Here is a 26,935-nt window from a genome sequence, read left to right on the forward strand (position 1 = left end):
TCGCCACATCCATGCCCCCCATAAAGTGTTCCTCTGCATAGCAGAAAAAAAGTGGATAAGGTCATGGAAGAATACAAGGACATCTTCTCCTCACCCACAATGGTAAATTTGCATTTCCAGATTAAGCATTCAATCAATCTAACTCCTGGAGCACCTCTACCCAATGGGACGATATCTCTCTTATATCTTCTAGAAAATGAAGAAATCAAGCAACAGATCCAGGATTTGCTAAAAAAAGGGCACATTCGACCAAGTTTCTCACCTTGTGGGAGCCTAATTGTACTTGCACAAAAGAAGGATGGGACCTAGAGTCTCTGCATTGATTATTGGGTACTAAATAAAATCATTTTCAGGAATATGTATCTAATCCCATAGATTGATGACCTTATTAAATAGCTCAAGGGGTCAAAGTACTTCAATAAGATTTATTTGAAGTATGGTTATCTCTCAGTTCCAATAGAACCACAGATGTATGGAAGACCACCTTCAAATCCAAGGAGAACCTTTTTGAGTGGTTGGTCATGACCTTTGGTTTGAAAAATTCCCCTACAACTTTTATGAGGCTGATGGATGACATCTTGCGACCCTTCACCAACTCATTCATAGTTGTATATATGGGCACATCCTAATCTTTAGCGAGAGTTGGGAAGAGCACTTGCAACATATTTGGCAGGTCCTTGAAACCCTACAACAACACAAAGTATGTGCCAACTTGGAGAAATGAACCTATGGTATGAACCGGGTCTAATATTTGGGTTACATCATTGATAAGAAAGGAATGCATGTGGATTTGGCTAAGATCCAAGTAGTTTGGGATTGGCCAACCGTGACCACTTTAACAGAGCTTCATAGATTTTTGGGCCTTACCAATTTCTATCGAAGGTCCATGTTTGGATTCTCTCATATCACTTGGCCCTTGAGTCAAGTTACCAAAGGCAGAGTGAAATCAAAGTGTTTTTGGTCTAAGTCCTAACAAAAGTTGTCCATTGAGTTGAAGCACCACCTTTGCTCTCACGAGTACTCAAATTGTCAGACCTGCAACAACCATTTGAAATCGAGACAAATGCCTCCGGTTATGCTATTGGTCCAGTTCTCACACAACAAGGCATTTAATGGCCTATCATATTAAGACACTCTTGGATATAATTCAAAAATACCCCACCTATGATAAAGAGATGTATTCCATCACGCAGACTTGACAACAGTGAAAAAACTACATTATGGGGAAGGAGATGATCATCCACATAGATCACTGACCTCTTCAGTTTATACAAACACAAGGGAAGTTGTAGAACTACTGCCATCAGAAATGTTCCACATATCTATAGCAATTTCATCTAAACATTAAGTACAAGAGAGAAAGCACCAATAATGTTGCTAATTGCCTCAGTCAACCACCGATTGTGGTGCTAACCACTGTCCTCGACTCTTGTGGGCACAAGACTTCTGGATGGATGCAACTTTACAAAAATGATCTAGAATTTATCACCACATACCAGATGCTGATGGATGGAAAGAAATTTCCAGACTTCCACCTTTGGGATGCACTGTTATTCAACCTTAGACACCTGTATGTTCCTTTAAGCGAGCATGCCAAGATGATTTGGGAGGCACACTACAATAAGGTCGCAGGACACTTTGGTGTAGGGAAGACAGTGGAAATACTGCAAAGGTATTTTTATTGGCCAAATATCTGATAGGATTTGGAAAATACATCAAGTCCTGCATTGCCTATGCCATTTCTAACCCTACCATTAAGAAACAAGGCTTGTATACTCATCTTCCTACTCCTATCATGTAGAAATTGCAAGAAATTTGCTACTACTGATGAAATCGAACAAAAATCAAGAGACAAAAATTTATTCTACTATTCTGCGAAAAGGAAAACACATGATAGAAACACATGAGATAACATGCAACTATCAAAACAAAAGTAACACAATGATTTTACAGCGGAACCCAACTCGGAAAAACCCCTCCGTTAATTTTCATTAATTCAGATGAGAATATGTATCAATTACAATGTCTTTCTTCAATCCTGAAGCACACCCTACACTGCAATCCTGATCTCCTGCTCACTAACCTGTGCTGACAAGCACTTAGCCAAAATAGGCCTCAACCCTCCTCCTATTTCCTTGCGCAATCCTTGAGGAAAATAACCCCTAAACAATAGGAGAATTCCCCATTTCCTTGCACAAATCCTGAAGGAATTGATCACCTGTTGTGATGAAAAACCTATATACTCAGCTAGTATGTAATTGACAATTACAATGTGCCTTTTCCTTCAGTCAACTTAGGAAATTCGAATTTCATGCATGAATGGGTCTATTTTTAGTAAATTGATCATTTAATTTGATATTAGTGAGTTAACAACTATTATAAATACTCAAATGGACCTCTACTGAATCCACTAAAGACTAGAGCTTAGCTAATTGAGTTTAACTAACAATAACTCCACTATTTGTTAGATTTTAGAAATCAACCCATGCACAATTCTACTTCTAGCCTATAACTAGAATTTACTGATTTAACTAGGAGACAAAGCCATGCCACTCCAAATAACTGCAATCCAAGTCATCCTGCTGATGTGGAAAATCGAATCTCTCCATTTGACTAAGGCACAAGTCAAATGAATCCTTTTCTTGCTATAATTCTAACACTCCCTCTTAGCAAGGAAATGATTCTACACAACCCCAATTCCACTCCAGTGGAATGTATTGTAACACAACTAACACTCCCTCTCATTGTTGTTGTTTCTACAATAACAAATGCAACTAAGAAGCATCCAAACTACTGAATCACTTGTGTCTATGTGCTGAAAATTCCGCCTGAGTCTCTAACTATTACTATCGCTCAAGATCTGACTACATCAACTGATATTGATCCTTCTGCTGCTAGATACTGCGGGCCCCTATATCACGGGTAATGATCCATGAGAAGAGTATACTACAATTGTTACTGCTCTCCTATGGACCCTACCTAAATCTTTGCAACTTTGGGACTAAGGCTGTACATCACCCAACCCCATTCATGGACTCGGTATAGTTGAATGCATGGTGAAATCTACCTCTAGCTTGTAGATATTTTCAACTTGAACACCAATTTTCTTTACTTGTCCAGTAGCAACATGGTTAAAAAAATATTTCCCCTTAATGAACATCACATCATATCCACGGTCTTCAAGTACAACTACAAAAATTAGATTTTTCTTCAGACCAAGCACATACATTACACCCTTTAGGTGTAGATGGGAGCCCGAATCCCTCTTAAAGATGATAGTGCCAATCCCTTTGGTACCATACCTTCCATCATATCCAAGCTCTATGTGTAATTGTAAATCCTTCTCCTCTAGGCTACTGAAGAACTCCTTACTTCTTGTCATATGATATGAGGCACCAAAGTATAGGTACCAGTCACTCCCTCTTACTGTACTTGCCATGCAAGTAATGAGGGTTAAATACAACTCGAATTTTGATGCAAGAGCATATCCTCCTGCTCCTCTTGTAGGCTCCTTACTGGATTTCTTTTGTGGACACTTAGTTGCATAGTGTCCATACTCATGGCAATGAAAGCATTTAATCTTACTTAGGTCTTTCTTATTTCCATGTTTTTGGATGGATTCTTCCTCTCCACGAGCCTTCTTGTCTTTTCCAACTAGAGCACAGTATTATTCCTCATCAGATCTAGATGTGACACCATCTCTAGTGTTTCTTTTAATATCCTCCTACACCAAATCAAACCAAAGTCTCTCCCAATCTGGTAGCTTGTATCTTCCATTTATTGATCCTAATAGCTATGCCAGGACTTTGAAAGACCAAGGAGTGCTAGGCTCACAAGTTCAGATGATGCCACATTTTCTCTTACTCCTCCAAATTCATATCAAAATTGAGTGAATCTGGATAGGTATTGAGGAATGGTTTCATTTTTCTGCATTCGAATGCTCCTGAGTTTATCTCTTAATGCCAATTTCCTAGCATCATTGTTGCTATGGAATAGATCTGTGAGATTTTTCCATATTGCAAAAGGAGTCTCATTTCCATGCAAGTTCAAAACCACATGATCTCTGACACCCTCAAGAATAATCCTCTTCGATTTTGTTGTGTCTTTCTTCCACTGAGCAAGTGCTTGTGCATTTGATGCTGTTGATTTTGGAATATCAATTTGTGTGTATTCCCATACTCCATTGTTATCCATGTAAAATTCCATCCTGTCTTTCCAAGAACCAAAATTCGAGGTGCCCTCCAATGCATACTCGAGCCTCAATCCATTGAAAGACATTTTTCTTGCAATGAAGAGAAAATGCACCACAAAATCTACAAATCGAAAATTCTCTGAGAGAGGATCTGGAAAAAAGGTTTCTATGATGTCTTTTGTGGCTCTGATACCATGTAGAAATTGCAATCAATTTACTACTGCTGATGATATCAAACCAAAATCAAAAGAAACAAATATTCTACTATTATGAAGAAATGAAAACACATGATAGAAACACATGCAATAACATGAAACTGTCAAAACACGAGGAAAATAATGATTTTACAGGGGAACACAACTTAGAAACCCCCCCTTCTTTGCATTAATTAAGATGAGAATATGGATCAATTACAATGTCTTTCTTCAATCCTGAAGCACACCCTTCACTGCAATTCTGATCTCTTGATCACTGACCTGCTCTGACCAACACTTAACAAAAATAAGCCTCAACCTTCCTCCTATTTCCTTGCGTAATCCTTGAGGAAATTATCCCCTAAAAAATAGGATAATTCCCTATTTCCTTTCGCAAATACTGAATGAATTTATCACTTGTTGCGATGCAAAACTTGTACACTCAGCTAGTATATAATTGACAATTACAATGTGCTTTTCCTCCACTCAACTTAGGCAATTCGAATTCCATGCATGACTGGGAGTATATTTATTAAATTTATCATTTAACTGAGAGACCAGTGAGTTAACAAGTATTATAAATACTCAACTAAAATCCTACTGACTCCACTAAAGACTAGAGTTCAGTTAACTAAGTTTAACGAACAATAACTCCACTAGATTGCTAGATTTTAGCAATCAACCCATGCACAAATATACTTCTAGCATATAATTCAAATTTACTGATTTAACTAGGAGATAAAGCCATGCCACTTTGGCTAATGACAATCCAATTCATCCTACTAATGTGGAAAATTGAAATTATCCATTTGACTAAGGCACAAGTCAAATGAAGCCTTTTCTTGCTACAATTCTAACATAACCAACCCTGGGAATCCATCTCCATGGACTATATGTCTAGCCTTCCTTCGACAAAGCATGGCAATGAATATGTATTTTTGGTCGTTGACATATTTTCTAAGATGGTCAAATTGGATTCCCACAAGAAGAGTATCATAGTATAAGCCACTGCAAAACTCTTCTTTGATTGAGTGTGGGTACATTTTGGGATCCCGTAGACCATTATATCATATTAGGATAGAAGGTTCCTGAGCACATTCTAGTTGAGCCTCTAGAAATTGTTGGACACCAATGTCACAAAGTCGACTGCATTCCACCCTTAGACTGATGACCAGATAAAGGTCACCAATATGATGATTGTGTACATACTACGCACGTACAACTCTAAGCATCCATGAACATGAGATGCGATTCTTCCCTATGTGAAACATAGTTATAACAAATCTCTCCATAGCTCGACTAGCCACAACCTCTTTCAAGTGGGCCTGGGATTTCAACCATTATGTCCCATTAATGTTACACTACCTCTTGCAACTACACAGGAAGAATCTACCCATGTTCAGTCTGAAGCTAATAAAGCCACTGGGTTTATTGAAATCATTCAACAAATCTACCTGTAGGTTCATGACATCTTGGATAAAACCAATTCCAAGTACAAAGAACAACATGATCAACATTGGGTGCCACATAAGTTTCAGGTGGGTGAGAAAGTTTGGTTTCATTTGCCAAAAAGAACGCCTTGCCGAAGCCCATGATAAGATTTGACCATTCTAATACGGGCCTTACACCATCACCAAGGCTATGGAAGACAACAATTTCGAGCTCAATATCCCCCATTCTTTGGCTTGTACCACATATTCAATTTGGATTGCCTTCAGCCATACCTTCCACCATTGTTGGACACATCATGCATTGCTGAGGAGCTGACACCAACAAAGCGCAACCTAGATTGCAATGAATAGGCAATAACTGATCGAATCATGGACACACAAATCAAGAAAACTTGCCAACAGAGGATCCAATTGTATAGTGTTGTTAAAACTGACCATCTCCTACACAAAGGCAAGTGGCTTACAAGGGACCAAATTCAGCAGAAGTTTCCCCATCTCATGGAGGAATTCAACGTAATGGGGACCATTGATCCCTAAGGGGGGAGGACTAATGTAGGTGGATATAGTGGCCATCCACCTATTCCACTTGGACTGCTAACACTGTTTCCTTTCTGTTTCTTTAATTCTAGCACAACATTCTATTTTTGATAGCTTTTCGGGTCTTGAACTTCTGGAGCTATTTTGAGGCCCTAAATAAAGTTTTCTTAGAAAACGTGCCAAGCCCAAAGCCCCTCGGGCAAGGGCTTGCTGGGAAAATTTGTTTTTCTTGGATAGATCTTTCTAATGAGGTATCATGTGTGCCAAACAAGGCTCATATGCCCAAATTATGACCCCGGGACGTTGGTGTTCCAACTAATCCCAACAGGGCCTATAAAATTTTGGTGCAACATCTCCTAGGGTTAGGTTTTTGGATGTTTATGGTTTTCCATTGTTTCTAGATATTTAAAAGGAATCTAAGCCTCATTGTAACACAGTTCAGAAGCAATGTAGCCATGAAATCTCTTCTTTGAGATATGATATGATCACCCAAGCTAGTTTGTTTCTTTTCTGCATGTAAACAATTTTCCAGTAGTTGCTATTTATTAATTGAATTTTTGTTTCACTGTATCCCTATGTTGTTATTTAAATTTATGTTTGATTTCATTCCTTCATAAATCTAGATCAAATAAATTACAAATGATGAGTACACCACCAAATTATTAGAGTTGATAAGGTATGTCCCCTACCTTAAGGAAGAGAAAGTGAGATTCAGAGGTATGTCAGTGGACAATCACAATCTTTTAAGGATAGAATACAATTTTATGAGCCCAAGACCCTAGAGTACGCAATCCAGAAATTGAAGCACTGCTATGAGAATTTTAGGTATAAGCCTGAATATAAATCAGACTATAGGTTCAAGCAATTCCAAGCTTAAAGGAAAAAGGGAAAATGAAACCAAGGGAGCAAGTGTGACCCCTGTTAACCAAGAAGATCAGCTGAGGTCCAACTCTACCAGTAGAGGTCGTTTTACTCAGAAAGAAGCCAAGGGCCATGAGAAGAGTCCATATAAGTGCTATACTTGTGGATAAAATCACTTGATAAAAAATTTCCCATGGCACAAGCACATTGGTCTAAGATCGTACAATGTGCAGGAGGCAGAGACAATTAAGGAAATGGATCAAAATATACCCAAAATTTACGCAAAAATGGATAATCATCAAGCTGAACACAATCATTAATGGGGATGAGACGCTCCACTGAGTTAATGCATCTGATCACAATCATTACTTGCATGCACAAATATCATTTGGGTAACAGATTGACAACCCATGGTGTTAGATCCAAGCTCTACACTTGGCCCTGCATGGAAAGCGCATGCGCTTCCACATTTTAAGTACCTTGGGACACCATGTTAGGTCTCTTCAATTAAATGTATGGAAATGGGAACTCCTATTTTCGGTTGCCTCAAGATCATGCATAGGATCATTATTCCTGTCTATACCAATATGCAGAGCTCCTCCCATGGTGGATTGGACGTAGATAGAGAACTATCTGACAAACAAGAAAATCTCATTTATGAGCTCAACATGCGACAATGCATAGGGATGGTTGACCCCTTTTTCAATCTATAGATTTTTCCATTATCGTGCAAACTATATGGTATCACAATAAATCATACTTGCCTTATCACACCCACAATGTTTTATATACATTCTGTGTTTCTCTCAGGGTGGTGGAAAGGTGGCAGTCTCTTCCTGAGGGAGATCGTGTTCAACCATGAGACTCATGTGTCTCCTTTCCATGGCAAGAGAATTAACGGGGATGAGACACTCCACTGAGTTCATGTGTTTGATCAAAGTCATTATTTTCATGCACGGGTACCGTTTGGGTAATGGATTGGCGACCCTTGCTGTTAAAGCCAAGCTCTACACCTGGCCCCACATGGCAAGCGCGTGGCGCTTCCACGTTTTGAGTACCATTGGAAACCAACATAGGTCTCTTAAAATTAAACGTCTACAAATGGGAACTTCTATTTTTTGTTTCCCCGAGATCATGCGTAGGATCATTCTTCCTTTTTGTACTGATATGCAAAGCTCCTCCCATGGTAGATTGGACGCAGATAGGGAACTATCTAACAAACAAGAAAAAATAATTTATGAGCTCATCATGCGTGCATAGGTATGGTTGAAACCTGGTTCAATCTATACATTTGTCCATTTTCATGTAGGCTATATGGTATCACAATAAATCGTACTTGCCTTATCATGCCCACATTGTTTTATATACATTCTATGTTTATCTCAGGGTTGTGGAAATGTGGCAGTCTCTTCCTAAGGGAGATTGTGTTTAACCATGAGAATCATGTGTCTCCTCTTAGAAGGTGGTCATAGGTTACGAAGGTAAGAGATTTTGGAGGTCAGGTCTTACTCATAGTTTCTCACTTGGTCAGTCGAGGTTTATGTTGTCTCTCTCCTTTTCATTGGTTTCTACAATGGATTTTGGTCTTTTGTGGTAAGGAGGTAAGAACTACCCAGGGTTGTTTATCTCCCATTACCAAGAGTCAATGTTCTTCATACTTTTCTTGCATAACTCCAAGAGTGGTTCATCCTTCTAACTGGTCACAATCCTACCTCAGACGTCCAAGTCCTATGACCCTGTAAGGATATCGTTTCATTGTCTAGTTCTTGTCTGTGGGGTATGGTATACATGCACCTTTTCTATTTGGTTTTGAAACTTATTACACTCTCCCTCAATATTACATTTGGAAAGTCAAATTACTTATACATGCTCCAGGTTGGGTTTGCGTCAAGTATCAATTCCCACTCTTGTCATTCTGATCACCTCGTTTTACAGTACAGTTGCCACTCAGAACCGTAATGGAGCTGCAATCTTGGTGTTTTGGTCATCGGGAGCTTGTTCGTGTCTTGGTTTTTGTTGTTGTACATTTCACTTGCAGGTTTTATATGGCTCCGCGACAAAGATTACTGACCCGTTGTGGTGGAGATTCTTGGGTGTCTATCTCTAGATACAGACACATTTTCAAATGGGAATCGATTGGGAATTACTTTGAATCTGCCCCTCTAGAAGTTCGAAAGGAAATCTTGATTTTGGAAGCCAAAGAATTTGGGGATAGCAAATATTTCTCATATTCAGAGATCGGTGGTAGCAGTGCCAAATGGGTACATGATCCAGGAAAGTTTAAGAAAAGAAGGCTTTATTTTCTACATTCTATCACACAACATCGTAAAATTGAAATATTGCTGAGTATGGTTCTCTGTGATAAACAAGTGGACAAATATAAGCTCTTTGTCGGCCAGGAGGATATTAAGTGCATCTTGCGGGATATCAGGTACAATCTTGATGATATCGTGGTAAGACTGAATCATGTGGAATGCTTCGTGGTTTCAAATTTAGATACAGACTCTAATGATCATCAAGAAGAGGCAACAATCATAAATGCTATGCCTCTCAACTCCATGCCTGTAAAAACCGAGCTTCCCATGAACAACAACCATGAAAACTCTCATTCGCAATCACTAGTCATCATTTTCGACTAAAATGTCCACCAAACTAGTTTTTTGATTTTTTGGATAGTGATTGGAACCTACCTTGCCCAGTCATCCTTGTTAGTTTAAAAAACTCTGAAAGAGATCCCATATTCTCTACTCTAGTAACTTTACTAAGGTGCACTCATGTCTACAATCTAAAGTCATCTGGTTTTGAAGGTCTTCATGTAAGGTCAATACTTTTTGTAAAAGTTTGATAATGCTACTTTCCACTATATGCATGGTAATCCTAGTGGACCCATAGTCCTACAAGTCAGAAGAAGGAATGAAGGGCTCCCAATGAAGCATCTTTTGTAATATTTTTGGTTTTTTTCTATCAATAGAAATGCATTGACGAAATTAAAAAAAAAAAAAATCTCTCTTATGAGATGAGATGTGGAAGTTTAGGATTATCCAAATGAGTTTAATGCTTAATTCTATAGTTTATATGTAATTTATTGTAATGTGCACAAAAGTTTGTAATTTGTAATTTTTGTTTTTTCAAAACAATATTTAAATCATTTGTTTTAAAATTTAAAATTAAATTGGTAATGAAATTTAAAATCTTAATTGTTTTTTTTCATAAGTACAATGTTATATATTGTATATAAGGAATATACATACACTGTTAAAAATGCTAACATTCTTCATGTCACTTGCGGGACAAAATTGAACCTGGTTGGAAGGATTCCCTCCCAACCACCTAAAGTAACTCCAATTGACCAAAATACTTATAATAACATATTTATTAAGAATTAAATATATAATCTCTTAAATTAAATCTAAATAATTGAATAATATTTTCTTTTCTAATTGTTAACTAGATCGAATTAATAACAAAACTTTATTTGATAATAATACCAACCTAGATCCATCTTAATGTTGGATCCATCAAGTTCTAGGAGAGATCAAATCTCTTGAGGTGCAAACCTCTTTTTTGAGTGTAGAACTTGAGGAAAGGTTACACCTCGACAGAATTGATCTCTCTCGATGCTTGATAGATCCGAGGTTAAGATGGATCTAGGTTGGTTACAGTCATGCGTGGTCATATAAAATTTGTTGAACTTATAATTATTCTAATAATTTTAAATATGCTAAATATGTCTAAGATTAATTTAGTCATTTTAATTTGAAATTTTCTCAATTGCCTCAGTTTGTTGAGATGATAGAGATTGTTAATAGCTTGAATGATGAAAAATGATGAAATAAAAATTTTGACTGCAAAGTGACAACTCAACCATGTTGAATAATAGAAAATGTCAATAATAAGAATGCAGTCAATTAGAAATAGTTTTCATTGTGATCAATGTCAAACTATTTTCTTCTACTATTCTTATTGTCACACCTATTAATTTTACTATCTTTTTCATATCGATCATATGAAAAGGGCGGTTGAAATCGAAGACCATTGAAATCTTTAACTCAATTTATTATAGTAAACATCATATCTTGTCTCTCTCATTCTCCAATATTAATAGTATCTTTCTCCAAACTTGACCATTGTCACTTATGGAGTGTTAAATTGAAAGTAAGTTTTAATGGTAGTTGTTTTCTATTACCTCGTTTGAATGCAAAGTGCTGAGAATGTTGAAAGATGGAAAATGGGAATAATAAGAATGTAGTCAATTACAGTAAGTTTATAGTTTCAAGAAGCAAAAACTTCAGGTAAGTGAACATTTTATTTAAGATGAAAATTCAAGTATTTTATCTATGGTTGGATTACTGTAACACAGAAATCAATGTGCATCATCAATAATATTTTTGTGCTTACACTGCAATCAATGCACATTGTTAATCTAATTACTTTGAAATTAATGTACAACATACATCTAGTTACATCAAATTAGAAATCAACATCTACATTGATATCAATGCAACAAGTGCAAGCAATCAAATAATATTAGAAATCAACATCTGGAATTAATTCAATGCATTTAGTGCAACCAATCAAAAGGCTTAGAAATCAACATCTACACCGAAATCAATGCATCCAGTGTAAGCAATCAAATAGGACCAAAAATAGATAATTACATTAAAATCAATACAAATCAAATAGGATTAGGAATCAACATCTACACTAAAATCAATGCATCTATTTTCTAAATCCAAGTTCTTTTACCTTTTGTAAAAGGCTTACTTCTTGTTTCTGTATGGTTAATAATGTTAAATATTATATAATATATTTATTTATCTATGTGTGTCTCTTTCTTATTACCTCTCTCTTCCCTTGCATCTCGATGTCTATCTCCTCCCTCTCTCCTTCTCTTCCCCCCTCCCTCTCTCTCCCATTCCTATCTCCCCCATCTCTCTCTTTCTCCCTCTCTCTCTCCCCCCCATCTCTCTCTCTCTCTCTCTCTCTCTCTCTCTCTCTCTCTCTCTCTCTCTCTATTCACCTCTCCCTCCTTCTCTTTGTCTCTCTCTTATTCCCTCTCTCTCACCCCACCATCTATATCTAAATCTTCCTCTATCTCTCCTTCTTTGTCTCTCTATATCACCCCCCCAAACACACACATTCTCTCTCTCCATATATATCTATCTCTCCCTCCCTCCCTCTCTTTTTTCCTCTCTTCTTCCCTCTTTCCCCCTCCATCTATATCTATATATTCCTCCTTATCTCCTTCTTTTTCTCTCTATCTAACCCTCCAAACATACTCTCTCTCTCTCTCTCTCTCTCTCTCTCTCTCTTGTCATGCCCTCTCTCTCGTGACCTTTCTCTCTCTATGAGTCTTTCTTCTTCCCTCCCTCTCTTTCCCCCTCCAACTCCATCTCTCTCTCTCTCCCTCCCTCTCTCCTTCTCTCTCAAGTCCTCTCTCTCTTCCTTCCTCTGTCTCCCTTTCTCTCCCACATATCTCTATCTCTTCCCCCACCATTTTCTCTCTCTCTCTCTCTCTCTCTCTCCAATTTTTTCACTACCTCCCTCTCTATCTCCTTCTCTCTCTCACCCTCTCTCCCCCCTCCATATTTGTGTCTCCATCTCTCTCTTCCCCTTATCTCCCTCTCCCTCTTCTCTCTTTCACTCTTTGTTCTCTCTTTCCCTCCACCTCTATCTCTTTATGTCTTTGTTCTTCCCTCTCTCCCCTTCCAAATCCATCTCTCTCTCCCCCCCTCTCTCTCTCCTTATCTTTCGCCTTCTCTCTCTCGTCCTTCTCTCTCTCTCTCTCTCTCTCTCTCTCCACATGATCGAGAATTTTCATTATGTGTAATAAATAGTATATGTAAGGTCTAATATAATAACGCTTATAATGGAGATGATTATCATTATAATATATTTGACTAATAATAATCAATAGTATTGATTATTATACCAACAATAATATATAAAGAAATAACTTGTTAAAGAAACAATAGTGTGTTAACTTTACATTATAAACAAACTATTTTTTATTATCAAACTGGTAATTCTTTGCCTTAGATTTTGCATTTTTATTTTTACATTTATAAATGTTTTAATTTGAATATTAATTAAAACATACGAAGCTGACATTACATTAATAACATTTTCTTTATATTTATGTTAATTTTTTGCAAACATTTACATCACTACAAGATCACCCTATACTTGGTTGTAGAGCGCTTCTCGGTGCAAAAATATAATTAAATATATATTTAAACTCAATCAAGCACGAAAACCCAAATATGACATACTAAACATCTTCCCTTCCAATCATTTCCAACCTCGTGAGAGTAATACTTTGCCAACATGTGGACCAACAATTGAATGTCTTTCTTCACCTCACAACAAAATATAGCATAAAAATACTAGCCACCTGTTTTGCCTTTTCCAAAAGCATTCAAATGAACAATAACTGACCATAAACGAGAGAGTAGTCCAAAAACCCACAAATTATCCCAAAAATAATGAAAAATTCGGCAATATTATGACAAAATCCAACATAAATTTTTGAAAATCTGGGTTACAGTTGTCAAACTTTAGGATTTTAGGTTCCCTAGGGGTCCTTGATGGTGTTGAATCCATTTCCACCATTAAAAATACGATTCAAACACTCCAACGTTCTGATTTTTTGTTTTTATTGGATTCCGTCAAGAACACTGTTGTCTGGGCGAATTTGTGGTGTTGGTAGACAACGCCATAAACAGGTTTTTTGGGCCATTAAGTCATAGTGACAATGGTGTCTCATCTACGATTTACATCAAATGCAATAATTAATATAATTAGTTCAATTTTTTTCCTAAATATATATATTTTTAAAATGAAGAAATTAAAGTAGTAGAATAGTTTATGTTGATAAATATTTATAATCACTATAATTTATAATAAATATAACAATAACTATAATTTTTTTTTAAGAAATAATCCTTTTGAAAATTGAGGAAATAAGAATATATTTATGATGAATGGTGTAACTATGGATGATAGGTTCAATAAAATGAAAACATATTGAAAAATAGATGCTTTAAAATCTATAGTAGATTGAAGTCTAAAAAACTATTTTCCTTTTTTCTAAACTTTTTCTTGTGAAAAAGCATTTGAGAAATTTAGGGGTTGAAATTATTAAGTGAAATACTTTTATTAAGAGTCCAATGTAGATTAAATAAAAAAAATTATATAAAAAAACAATGAACGACTCCATAGTTTGGAAAGAAATTCTCAATGCTTTCCCGCTAATTGGAAATTGGTTAATATAATAAATTGGAGAAGGAGAATAGGTCCTTATAGGAAAATATCCATGGATTACTGCAAGGATAACCACATTCTCCTTAATCATCTTCTTTGTGGTCTCAATAGGTAGGGATTTTACTATTTAAACCAAGAAGTGAATAGGGTCCAAGAACACATGGTAGTTTTGGTCGCTATCTTGGTAAGATATAGGGATGAGGGTTGAATGCACTCCAATATGGAATACCTATCTTAAAGTCCTCAAAAATCCTTTGTTTCTATATTTGAACAAGATTGTCAACTCCTTTGGTACATGAACCATTCAAGATAATATGAACCAAGGATTGAATACAAAAGCCTCGACCTAAGTAAGCACAGAGGAGCCATCACTCTACTAGGGAAGAAAATTGTGGAAACTTAAGTGCCTAGTGAAAATAAAAATTTTCATAAGGATTTTATTACACAATAAGGATCTTACTTGGGACAAACTGCAAAGGATGAATTTTCAAGGTGTTGAAAGATTTTGTCTATACAAGCAAGATAATGACACCAACACTCATCTTATTCTTGCAAATTTACCATAAAATTTTAGACAAAGATTGATAGAATCACAAGCTTATCAAATGTTTGGGTTGGGCCCAATATAGAACAAGCACTGAAAATTTGGTTTTCTGTCTAATCCACAAAAAATTACAAAGCACTTCCTCTTCTAGTTGATTAATAGATTCAGATAACCAAGGAACAATACATATTTGAAAATAGGGATCCTATTCCTTTAAAATGTGATTCAAAACATTAACATTCTATGAACTTTTCCTTAGCCTCCTAAATCTTCTTTGCTAAATACATTTTAGGAAGATCAAATATAAAAAAACATGTCATAGTATTTTTTTAAAACTTTTCCTTAACCTCCTAAATCTTCTTTGCTAAATAGATCTTAGAAAGATCAAATATAAAAAGACATGTCATAAGTTTTTTTTTTTTTTTTTAATAGATATATCCAAGAAAGCCCTTTTGGAGGTGCTAATGGAATTATAAACCTTTTAGAGAATCACACCATCTCTTTCTTAGCAACTTAATAAATAACTTTTTTCAACTCTAATGCCCTCAAACTAACTCTTCATTTATTCCGTGAAAAGGGCCTCACTCATTTACATATATGTGGAGATTGTTTACTTGTTATCCAATGGATGAAAAGGGCCTTTAATTTACCTAATTACATTTTTCTTCCTTTATTTCAAACGATCCCAAGGAAGGCCAAAGAGTTCTCTTACATCTCTTTCAATAATGTTTATAGAATTATGAATATGTGGGTGTATTGACTCTCAAAATCTAAACTGGCACCTGATCAAGGCTATATAAAGTCCTCCAAGCTACCCACTAAGATTATTTTCATGATATATGACTGCAATGATTAATGTTGATCCTACTTTATGTTTTTTTCTTCGATTATTTTCATGATATATGATTGCAATGATTAATGCTGATCTTACTTTGTGTTTATTTCTTATCAAATATGGATGCACATGAATTTGATTGTTCATAGATTTGAAAGAAATAAATTTTTTTATTTTATTTTTTATTACAAGTTTTTGTGGTTATCAATAGATTTTGAAATCTAGTCATTATTATTTTGTAAATAGTTGACCATTTCACCGTATTTTTATTTTTTATTTTTTATTACAAGTTTTTGTGGTTATTAATAGATTTTGAAATCTAGTCATCATTATTTTGTAAATAGTTGAATATTTCACGGTATTTTATTTTATTTTTTATTACAAGTTTTTGTGGTTATCAATAGATTTTGAAATCTAATCATCATTATTTTGTAAATAGTTGACCATTTCACCATATTTTAGAGACTATATTTCTATGCTTTCAACCAATAAGATTTTTAAAAGGCATATGCATATGTATGTTTGTTCTTTTTAGATAAAATTACAAGCTGGAAAGCTGAAAAAACAATTTCTTGGGTAAATAGAAAAATGAGGAAGAATCTAAAGACAATAATGTTCATTTTCCGAAAGATGATTAATCATATTTAGCAGAAAACACCTTTTGGGTCCAAATTGGGAAGAATGGCAAAAATATTTCACGTCAGGAAAAGAAAAAGCCAAACAAAATCATGAAAAATAAAATGTAAATGTATTTGAATAAATCAAATCAATAAGTAATGAAAAATAAAATGTAAATGTATTTGAATCTTAAAAGTATTATGGAAATTTTTTTAGCTAAACAATTTTTTTTTTAATGTATCATAAAATACTCCTTAAGAATTTGGATCGAAAATCCATACTCAATCTCAAACGCTCAAAAAAATATAAACAACCTTAATAAAATGTAACGGTTTTTAGCAAGATCCCAATTTTTTTAATTAAACTCTCATATTCATTTCGTTTGGAAAAAAATAAATGAAAACTACTAAAAATAATACTGCGTTATAAAAGCTTGCATAGTTAATTTCCATTACTAATCCCCTAAAATTGCACATGTTACTCACTCACTATAGTGCTGTAGGCGTTATCATAAGGCAGATGGCGTGACCTTTTTGGGTGCCGTATAAGTAATAATTTGAGTGACGGTGGATGATTCCATGAGTTACGAATATTCCCGAGGTTGTTGCTACGCGTTATGTTTGTCAAAGTATCGTTTAATTTTCTCCCACGTAAAGTGAGATGTTGTTTAGACATCTCAATTAGACAAAATTTCAACTCTTTCATCATATTACTTTCATCATATTACTTTAATATTGATGTGAATACTTATATAATAAATTAAAAGTTACAAAAATATGATATATGTCATTTCCAATTTTAAAATGCCAAATATTCAATAAAATAATATATATATATATATATAAACAAATCACTTTTATTGATGTTAAAATTCGTTATATTGTTTTATAGTTTATAAGATAACACATCAACAAAACAAATATAATCCGGAGATACTGAACTAGATATAAAATAGAGGACATCCCTAAACCAAAGAAAGCAATCTTTAGAGGAGCCCAAAAAAACACACACACACAATAAACACTAAAGCATCAACCCATACCTAATTGGAGAGCAACATGAAAGACAAAAAGCAAAATGAAACAACAAATCCAATTAAAAAGCAAAGAAAAAACAAGTCACATGGGATGGGATGCACTGTTGACTAGAGACTGTAATGAAAGAAACCAAGAGTCAACCCCACACCACACTTAGACACATCAGTGGATTAGTTTAGTAATGATCAATATAAGTTATAAAGTTTAATTCTCAATCATATATATATTATTTATTTTTCAAATATTTGATTAGACCATAGCTTGAAAGTCTTATTGCAACTTTTACACAATACAATGCTGTGTGGATAATTGTCTCATAGATTATTTATGTCATGAATTTTAGATATTTATGCAATGATTTTTTATTGTTAAGTTTTCCAAGAAAATCCAAAATTACAATCCTTGAAAATAATTCATACTCAAGTAAATAACATATTTACCATCAATTATTAGTTGTCATGATTTTTTATTGTTAAGATTTCCAAGAAAATCCAAAATTACAATCCTTGAATATAATTCATACTCAAGTTAATAACATATTTACCATCAATTACTAGTTGTCATAATATAAGCACTCTTTGTTTAAAAAATAGATATAAATAAGTTGTGAATAAATACGTTGCTCCCATCATTATTTATGTGTTCCTCAAGGAGTAAAAATGTAAATGTGCAGACTTACTAGTGGTTACTGCAACCCTAGTGCCTTAAGAGGCAATTTATTGACCACTTTAGATATCAATTTGTTAATCCATTCAATGAAGGACCATAGTAATCAATTTTCATCATTACTCGTTTACAATTGACTAATATAAATTATAATAGAATGTTAATATTTTTCAAAATTAACCCCACAATAGAAATTTCAACAAATTCAATATTTCAAGTGAAAATTAGCAAATTTTAATTGTAATTTTTTTTTTTTTAACACGCCTATTTCAAATATTTCAAATGTCAATGTGATACCCATTTTTCCTAAAATCAACCTTAAATTCTTATTAACTACAAACAGAACAATTTCACATACAATTTTTTTATGAACGTAATAATGCCATATATTAAACTGCTTTGTAATACTTATTTACACTGATTTTCTATTATTTATTTATTTATTTATGTTGGAAAAAAATTTATTATTTTTATAAATAATTATTTATAACTAAATTTATAATTAATTGTGAATATAAAAAATATATTTTAACGCTGAATTAATTTATGGTGAATTTATAAAAATGTTCCCTTTTGTTTGGAAAAGATGTAAGATTAAAATTTTCACTATTAGCATTTGCATTGTGATATTATGAAATAGGAATTCATTGTAGCGTCATATAGTAAAACGTATAATAACACGTTTACAAGAGAGTTGGAAAAAATCTAGTCGTATAAATCATTTCAATAATCCATTTATTTGACCTGCGTACATATATAACATTTCAATAATCCGTTAAGTTATTAAAGTAATAAATCGATCACAATTGCCATGCATAATGGTTTCCTTAGAATGTGGCATTAGCAAGGTTTTCAGTCTGCATTTGCTACTATGTGTATGAAACGTTTCGAATGTGTTTTTTCAAATAAAGAAGGTATATGGAAACATGATTGTCCCTAAAATTCATGAATATAATTGAAAAACTTTACTTATAAAATACAACATTACAATTTGGAAACCTTTCTTTTAGGCATTCCATATATAAGTGGAAATTGCTAGTTGCATAGATGATGTACTTGGTAATATCCAAATAATTTGTCACTTAGTAGTTACATCGACCAAGGTTAGCCTTCACTTTGTAAATATACTCAAGAAAATATCTTTCCATCCATTATGTTAGTTAAATTATCTCGGGCACTAACTTTATTAGATTGCACCATTTCTCTAATGTAATGGAATTTCACCCTAAAATTGTTTGTCTTTGGATGAAGCTTAGGATTCTTTTCTAAAGTAATTATATTTTGATTGTCACAATAAATATGTAGGAGCTTCTGTTCAAGTTCAATATCTCTACACAATTGTTGTCACCAAACAAATTCCTTGGAAGTTTATGAATCTATGATGTACTCTATGTCAATACAAGAATGAACAATCACTTCTTTCCTCTTATTCTTCTGACTTAGAACTCCTTCCAACATCATAAATATATATGCACTAGTGGGATTTGCATTATCCACATCACTTACACAACTAATACTGACAAAGCCTTACATTTGAAGCTTCTTGCTTATATCTCGTTAGTAGAAGATAACATAGTCCCTAGTGCCTTGTAAGTACCTAAAGATCCTCTTATCAATTGCCCAATTATCTCTACATGGCGTTGTACCTACTTACAACTCGCATTGCATGTCTAATATTTGATATTGTGCATAACATTAGATATATAAGGCTACTGATCACACTAACATATGACACTTTTTCCATCTTCTCCTTCTCTTATTTTCTCTTAAAATTCATGTTAGTCAACAAACTCACTTCCACATGAGATGGAGTGCAAGTCATTTTACATTTATCTATCCTAAATAGCTCAAGCATGTTTTCCACATACTTCCTTCGCTAATTATTTTGGAATATCTCTTCACCCCAAAACCAAACGATAATGGAACTCACTTAAGTACTTCATTCCAAACTCATGTGAAAATTGGGACTGTGTCTCCTTAACTACTTACGATCACTAACCAAAATATTGGCACCAAAATATAAGACCAACATAATGAAAGTATTACCTTCTTGTTTAAAGTAAACACAAAGATCCACTTCATTTCTTATGAACCCTTTTCCCACAGCATATTTTTCAAACCATTAGTACCATTGTCTTCGGGACTACATCAAACCGTATAATGATCTCTTTAATCAACACATTGTTTCGTCTCTCCCTTCTAGAAAAAATCCTCCTAGTTGCTTCATGCAAATTTCTTCTTTAAGCTCATTATGAGGAAATGTCATATTTGTAAAAATTCTCACTGTAGGTTAAAATGATTATGCAATGTACTAAAGCAAAATACTTAATCTACTTCTACAATCAAACTTGCAGAAGCTTAATCAATTTTGAGCAAGATCAAACATAACACATATAATAGAGAAGAAGATTCAATCACACATGAAACACAGAAGAATACTTTGGGGAAAGCCTCAGCTAAAAACCCCGCTATCTGTATTATCATACAAGTGGAAATATCTCAGGATTACACAAAGCTTTAGCTCTCAAGCTATCCAGCTCTCAGTACAATCCCTCACTGCTGCTCATAGATAGAATAGACAACACATATGCCTTCCTTCAGTCCTCCAAGCCTCCTATTTCCTTGCGCAGTTTCTCCTGGGTCCTCCAGCTGCCACTTATGTGATTCTCACCTCACACACTACTTTGACCTTTGAAATAACTGCGCAATCGTGAAGGAATGAATTCCTTTTGCATGGATGAGTTTCCTTTATAGAAAAATTCCTCCAAATGATAGTACAATGTCCCTGTCTTTAATCTCAACTGGGTCTTTGTCTGAACTGACATGCATGAGTTATTTATGAGAGAATATTCAGTTATCTGGAGAACACTAGTTGCATGCATGCATGCATTAATTGACTGAACTCACAATTAGTTCCACAAAATATTTGGAACTAATTTAACTGGACTTAACTCAGTTAACTGAGTTAACTAATTACAACTCAAATACAACTCATCCTTATCTCCTTAATTAAGGGATAACTTCCTCAATCAAGGGGATAACTGTTGCATGTCTTCACAAAGACTTCATGTTTGATTTTCATCAACTAATTAACTCAAGATGAATTAATTAATTATTTTTCAAATAGCTAGTGAGACTAAGTTCGAATTTTAATTCTCAATTTTAATTCAAGGACAAATTAAAATTGGAATATATCCTGAAATGCTATCAATAACAATGTTATTTTTAGAATTTTTATTTTTTGCATTCCTTGTTGCTATTTTCAACACTGGTACCTGAAATGCTATCTATAGCACTGCTATTTATAACATTTCTTGTTTCTATTTTCAACACTCCCTCTCAACAAGAAAGGCATTCAACTCGAACCCGATCCTGAACCTTTGGAATGTTCTGCATGCAACACTTCTCTCAAGTGTTGTTGCTCCAGCAACTCCAGAAACAAAAGATATCCAACCTAAATCATAATGATGCCTCTGTCATCAAAGTCTCTGACTGCTATTCCCTCTGTCGACTGAGAACTCTGCACCTCTATGCTCTTCATTATCTAATTGCTCTAGCCTCTGTCACTTTGATCTCTGACTGCATTAATCACATTGACTCCTCCTGCTACATCTGTGTTGCTGCTGGTCCTATCTCGTAGCACTGCATCTGTACTGCACCTCCTCTCATCATGTTGCATCGTGCTGCCCACTACTGCACTGCAACTCAGTTACTGAGAAGTAACTGATCTCCCAACTAACCTGCCTGTTGGGCTAGAAACACCCTCTGATGTTGAAGCTCCCTCTGCCACTCCATCTGCATCTGTCTCTACCCACTCAGCCAGTCCTGCTACTCCTCGTCGGGGCTCCCGTAGCAAGGTCTAATCAAAGAGGTTTGGTACCTCAAGGATCCTGCCCCTATTTCAGCCTTCTTGAGACTATCGCTTCACATCGCCCCACCTCACACCTGGAGGTTTGGCTGCATGTGATCCCTCTACCCACTTGGCTCAAAATTTCCCCCTACTAGAGGTCTCTACATGAGAGGATGACTCCACTCGGTCTCCTCTCAACATCTCCAATTGTGGCTCCTCCACAATTGTCTGAGCCTTCTTCTGGCATTGCATGTTGAGAGGTAATGTACTCTCCCTCTCAATCACCAAGTCTCCAATATTTTCCTTGCTCCTCAAGGCTTTGCATGCATCTTGAACCTCAAGAGCATACAGGCTCTTGACTCGTGAACCGATCTACTTCACCTATCTCATGGTGATGTGTCTAAGGAAAACCTTTCCCTTATTGAAGACAACATCATAGCTTTTGCTCTCCAACATCGTGATCGATACCAAGTTCTTCTTCAGTCCTGGCACATACTTCACATCTGTCAAGGTAATGCGAGCTCCATGCTCCCTCTAAAAAGCAACCGTACCCACTCCTGAAACACTATACTTTTCATCATTACCCATCTCTATGCGCATTTGGAGGTCTTTCTCCTCCAAGGTACTAAACAAACTCTTATCGCCGGTCATGTGGAATGAGGCTCCACTGTTAAGAAACCAACCACAACCCATCATCGATGAAACCATGCATGCGATGAGCATAAAATCCATTTCGAACTGAGAGGCCAATGCCTCACCTTCAGATCCTTCCAAGGATCCCTTCTTTGACTTCTTCAATGGATAATTTGTTGCATAATGGCCATGACAATTAAAGCATCACACTTTAGATTTCCCAATCTTCTTCCCTCCATGGGAAGAACTTGATTTGGAATGAGAATCCTTCTCCTTCCCTTTCCTTTCCTTACTGGCTAAGGCTGGATTTTCTTCATCATCCTTGGATGAAGAACCATCTCTGGTGCTCCTCCTGCATTAGATCTGACCATAGTCATTCCCAATCCGACAGTTTCTCTCTTCCATTCACCAAGTCCTAGTAGCTATGCCATCTCTTAGGAAGACCGAGGAGAGCAAGACTCACCATATCATCATTAGCTGTCGTGATTCCTACACTTCCAAGCTCATCTCTGCAGGTGGTGAGCTTGTTCAGATATGTAGAGACCGTGTCGCCCTTTTCACACTTGATTTTCTGAAGCTTGTCCTTCAGCGCCAGCTTCCTCTGGTCACTGCTGTTTTGATATAGATCCTTCAATGTCTTCCACATTGAAAACAGAGTCTCCTTCCCATGGAGACTTGAGACAATATGGTCTTGAACTCCCTCCAGAAAAATCCTCCTCGCTCTCGCCACACATTTCTTCCATTCTGCCAATTCTTGGGCATTAGCTGCTTCTAGCATGGGGACTGCTTGATCAATGAACTCCTTCAAACCATTGTCCTCTAACACTGCTTCCATGCGATCCTTCCAGGCTATGTAATTCGAGCTGCCATCCAAGGCATACTCGAGTCTCAAGCCATTGAACACCATTGGTGAACTTTGAGATGTGATAAGAAATCGATTCTGTACCTACAATCAAGAACTTCAAACTTCGAACTTCTCCCTTCTTATATACTGTTCTCTGCTTTGATCACCTTTCCTTTGATACCATGTAGAAATTCTCACTGTAGATTAAACTGATTATGCAATGTACTAAAGAAAAATACTTAATCTACTTCTACAATCAAACTTGCGGAAGCTTAATTGATTTTGAGTAAGATCAAACAGAACACATATAACAGAGAAGAAGATTGAATCACACATGAAACATAGAAGAATACTCTGGGGAAAGCCTCAGCTAAAAACCCCGCTATCTGTATTATCATACAAGTGGAAATATCTTAGGATTACACAAAGCTTTAGCTCTCAAGCTATCCAGCTCTCAGTGCAATCCCTCACTGCTGCTCATAGACAGAATAGGCAACACATATGCCTTCCTTCAATCCTCCAAGCCTCCTATTTCCTTGCGCAGTTTCTCCTAGGTCCTCCAGCTGCCACCTATGTGATTCTCACCTCACACATTACTCTGACCTTTAAATAATTGCGCAATCCTGAAGGAATGAATTCCTTCTGCATGGATGAGTTTCCTTTATAGGAAAATTCCTCCAACTGATAGTACAATGTCCCTGTCTTTAATCTCAACTGGGTCTTTGTGTGGACTGACATGCATGAGTTATTTATGAGAGAATATTCAATTATCTGGAGAACACTAGTTGCATGCATGCATGCATTAACTGACTGAACTCACAATTAGTTCCACAAACTGTTTGGAACTAATTTAACTGGACTTAACTCAGTTAACTGAGCTAACAAATTACAACTCAAATACAACTCATCCTTATCTCCTTAATTAAGGGATAACTTCCTCAATCAAAGGGATAACTGTTGCATGTCTTCACAAAGACTTCATGTTTGATTTTCACCAACTAATTAACTCAAGATGAATTAATTAACTATTTTTCAAACATCTAGTGAGACTAAATTAGAATTTTAATTCTCAATTTTAATTCAAGGACAAATTAAAATTGGAATATATCCTGACATGCTATCTATACTAATGCTATTTTTAGATTTTTTATTTTTTGTATTCCTTGTTGCTGTTTTCAACACTGGTTCCTGAAATGCTATCTATAGCAATTATATTTATAGCATTTCTATTTATAGCATTTCTTGTTGCTATCTTCAACAGTCTTAACATCCATTTCCGTACTTCCATACCATAAAAAGCTGCAAATAGCAATAACAAATTAATAGAGGCCATGTTGGACACTAGAGAGACGGTCCCATCATAACCAATACCCTCTACTTGAGAGAGTTCCTTTTCTACCAAATAAGCCTTATGCCATTCCACAAAACTACCTACTTTATATTTCTTCTTAAACACCCTTATAAATCCAACTAGCTTACTTCTTTAAGGTGAATCCTATAAAAGCCAAGTTTAATTTTGTGATAAGGTCTTCACTTCTTCCTCCGTGGATTTCTATAGTGAGGAGCACATTCACCATTAAGAAACTCTTTGGAAAATATTGGCTCATCACAGATGGAAAATAATGAAAATAACTAAAATTATTGGCTCATAGTCATACTCATCAACTCTCTTTTTCTCATGAAGACTCCTCCTGAAATTATTCTGTTAATCAAGTTGGTATTGTTTAGGATTTATATTTTCATTTGGTCCTAATGGTAGATTTTTTTGGGCAATTCTCGTCTAATTCCTCTAGAATTGTTGCATTTTTCCATGCAATTAATTTTCTTACCTTTATCATACAAGTGAATTATGGTGATTTTAGTGGTTACTTCTTTTGAAGCTTCCAGAGAGAAGTTGGAAGTGGATAACTATTGAGATCAACTTTTTTCATGATTATTCATTAATAGATGTCTCCCTTTACCCTATCAATATCCTTATTATCAAGATTTTTCCATTGTACCTATCTCTTTGTCGAGAATATCATTGGAAATGTTATTAGGTAATCCATTGGACACTTTGACTTGTTTTTCCAATGTTTTTGATGATTTTTTAGCTTATAATTTGTCCTATATCACATTTGCATGTGTGGAATAATTGAAATTGGTTACTACTAAAAATCTAGTTGTTGTTAGAATTCCTATAACAGTTAGAGTTCCAGTAGTGCTTCCATGATTAGTGTACTTTCTCCACTCAAGTCTGGAATCTAGCATTTGGGTCCTGTTAAGATTGAGATCAATATCATTGAATGTTATCTAACTAGATCTAGAACCTTTCAGTGAAGCTATAGAACCATGGTCAAATGACGGGTGAATTATTGTTCACGCATGCGATTTTGGGCATATAGATGGAATCATATTAAGACTATTTCTGACAAGCTCTTGAACTACCTCCATAATGATTCTCCTTACAGTGAATTAGGTTATCTACCATCTTCTATTCTCAAGCATGGAGATCCATGGAAATAGTTTCAATTAGCTATGGTAGATCTCTTCATTGTATTGAATGTAAATCTTACATGGGGAAAATTTTAAGGATGGAATTCATCTTAAAGTGTAGAAACTTTAGCGAATCTTACTAGTCACTAATATGCAAACTATAAAACTTTTGGCGACATTTATGTAAAAATATTCAAGTTCATAGTAATTTTATATAGAGTATGTAAAATACTGTTGATTTATAAGGAAAAATAATTTTATTCTATAAATTTTTGTGGAATAATTTTTAGAAAAAATGGAAATTGGCAAATATTGTTTTTGAAAAAGGCATGGAAAATTAGCCCAATTGAAAAATTTGGCCCATAAAAATTTCCCCAATCTTATCAACAAATATATCTATATCTATATATATATATATATATATATATATATATATATATATATATATATATATATATATATATATATATATATATATATATATACCTTTCCATATTGTTGTTGATAAGATTAGGGAAATTCGGGGTGGAGGGAGGAGGAAAAGTAGTAGTAAGGGGACCAAAGGTGTAGTAGCTTGTTTTAATCATGAAACGGAGTAGTGATATTTTGTGTTGATGAGACATTAATATTATGCCATTGTATTTTTGTTGAGCTCTTATTCTCTTAATGATATCTTGATTGTGAGTTAAAGCATTGTGGTTTCTTCCATAGTGCACTCTCAATCAAGAAGCCCACTTTGCTTGGGAATGCACTATGGCATTAGTTAGTTAGTATAGTCTTTCATTTTATAGTTAGCTTTAATTGCTTTGTTATGTTATGGACTTAATCATTGTTACATTCAACTTTGTCATTTATTTATATTTCATTCATGCTACATTATTCATTTTGTTGAGTATGGTGCGTTAATAGATATTTGGGTGACATATGACTAAGGA

The sequence above is a fragment of the Pinus tabuliformis genome, chromosome 9 (assembly GCF_031772625.1).
Source record: "Pinus tabuliformis cultivar Carrire ecotype Pingquan chromosome 9, CPIR1, whole genome shotgun sequence".
NCBI lineage: Eukaryota > Viridiplantae > Streptophyta > Pinopsida > Pinales > Pinaceae > Pinus > Pinus tabuliformis.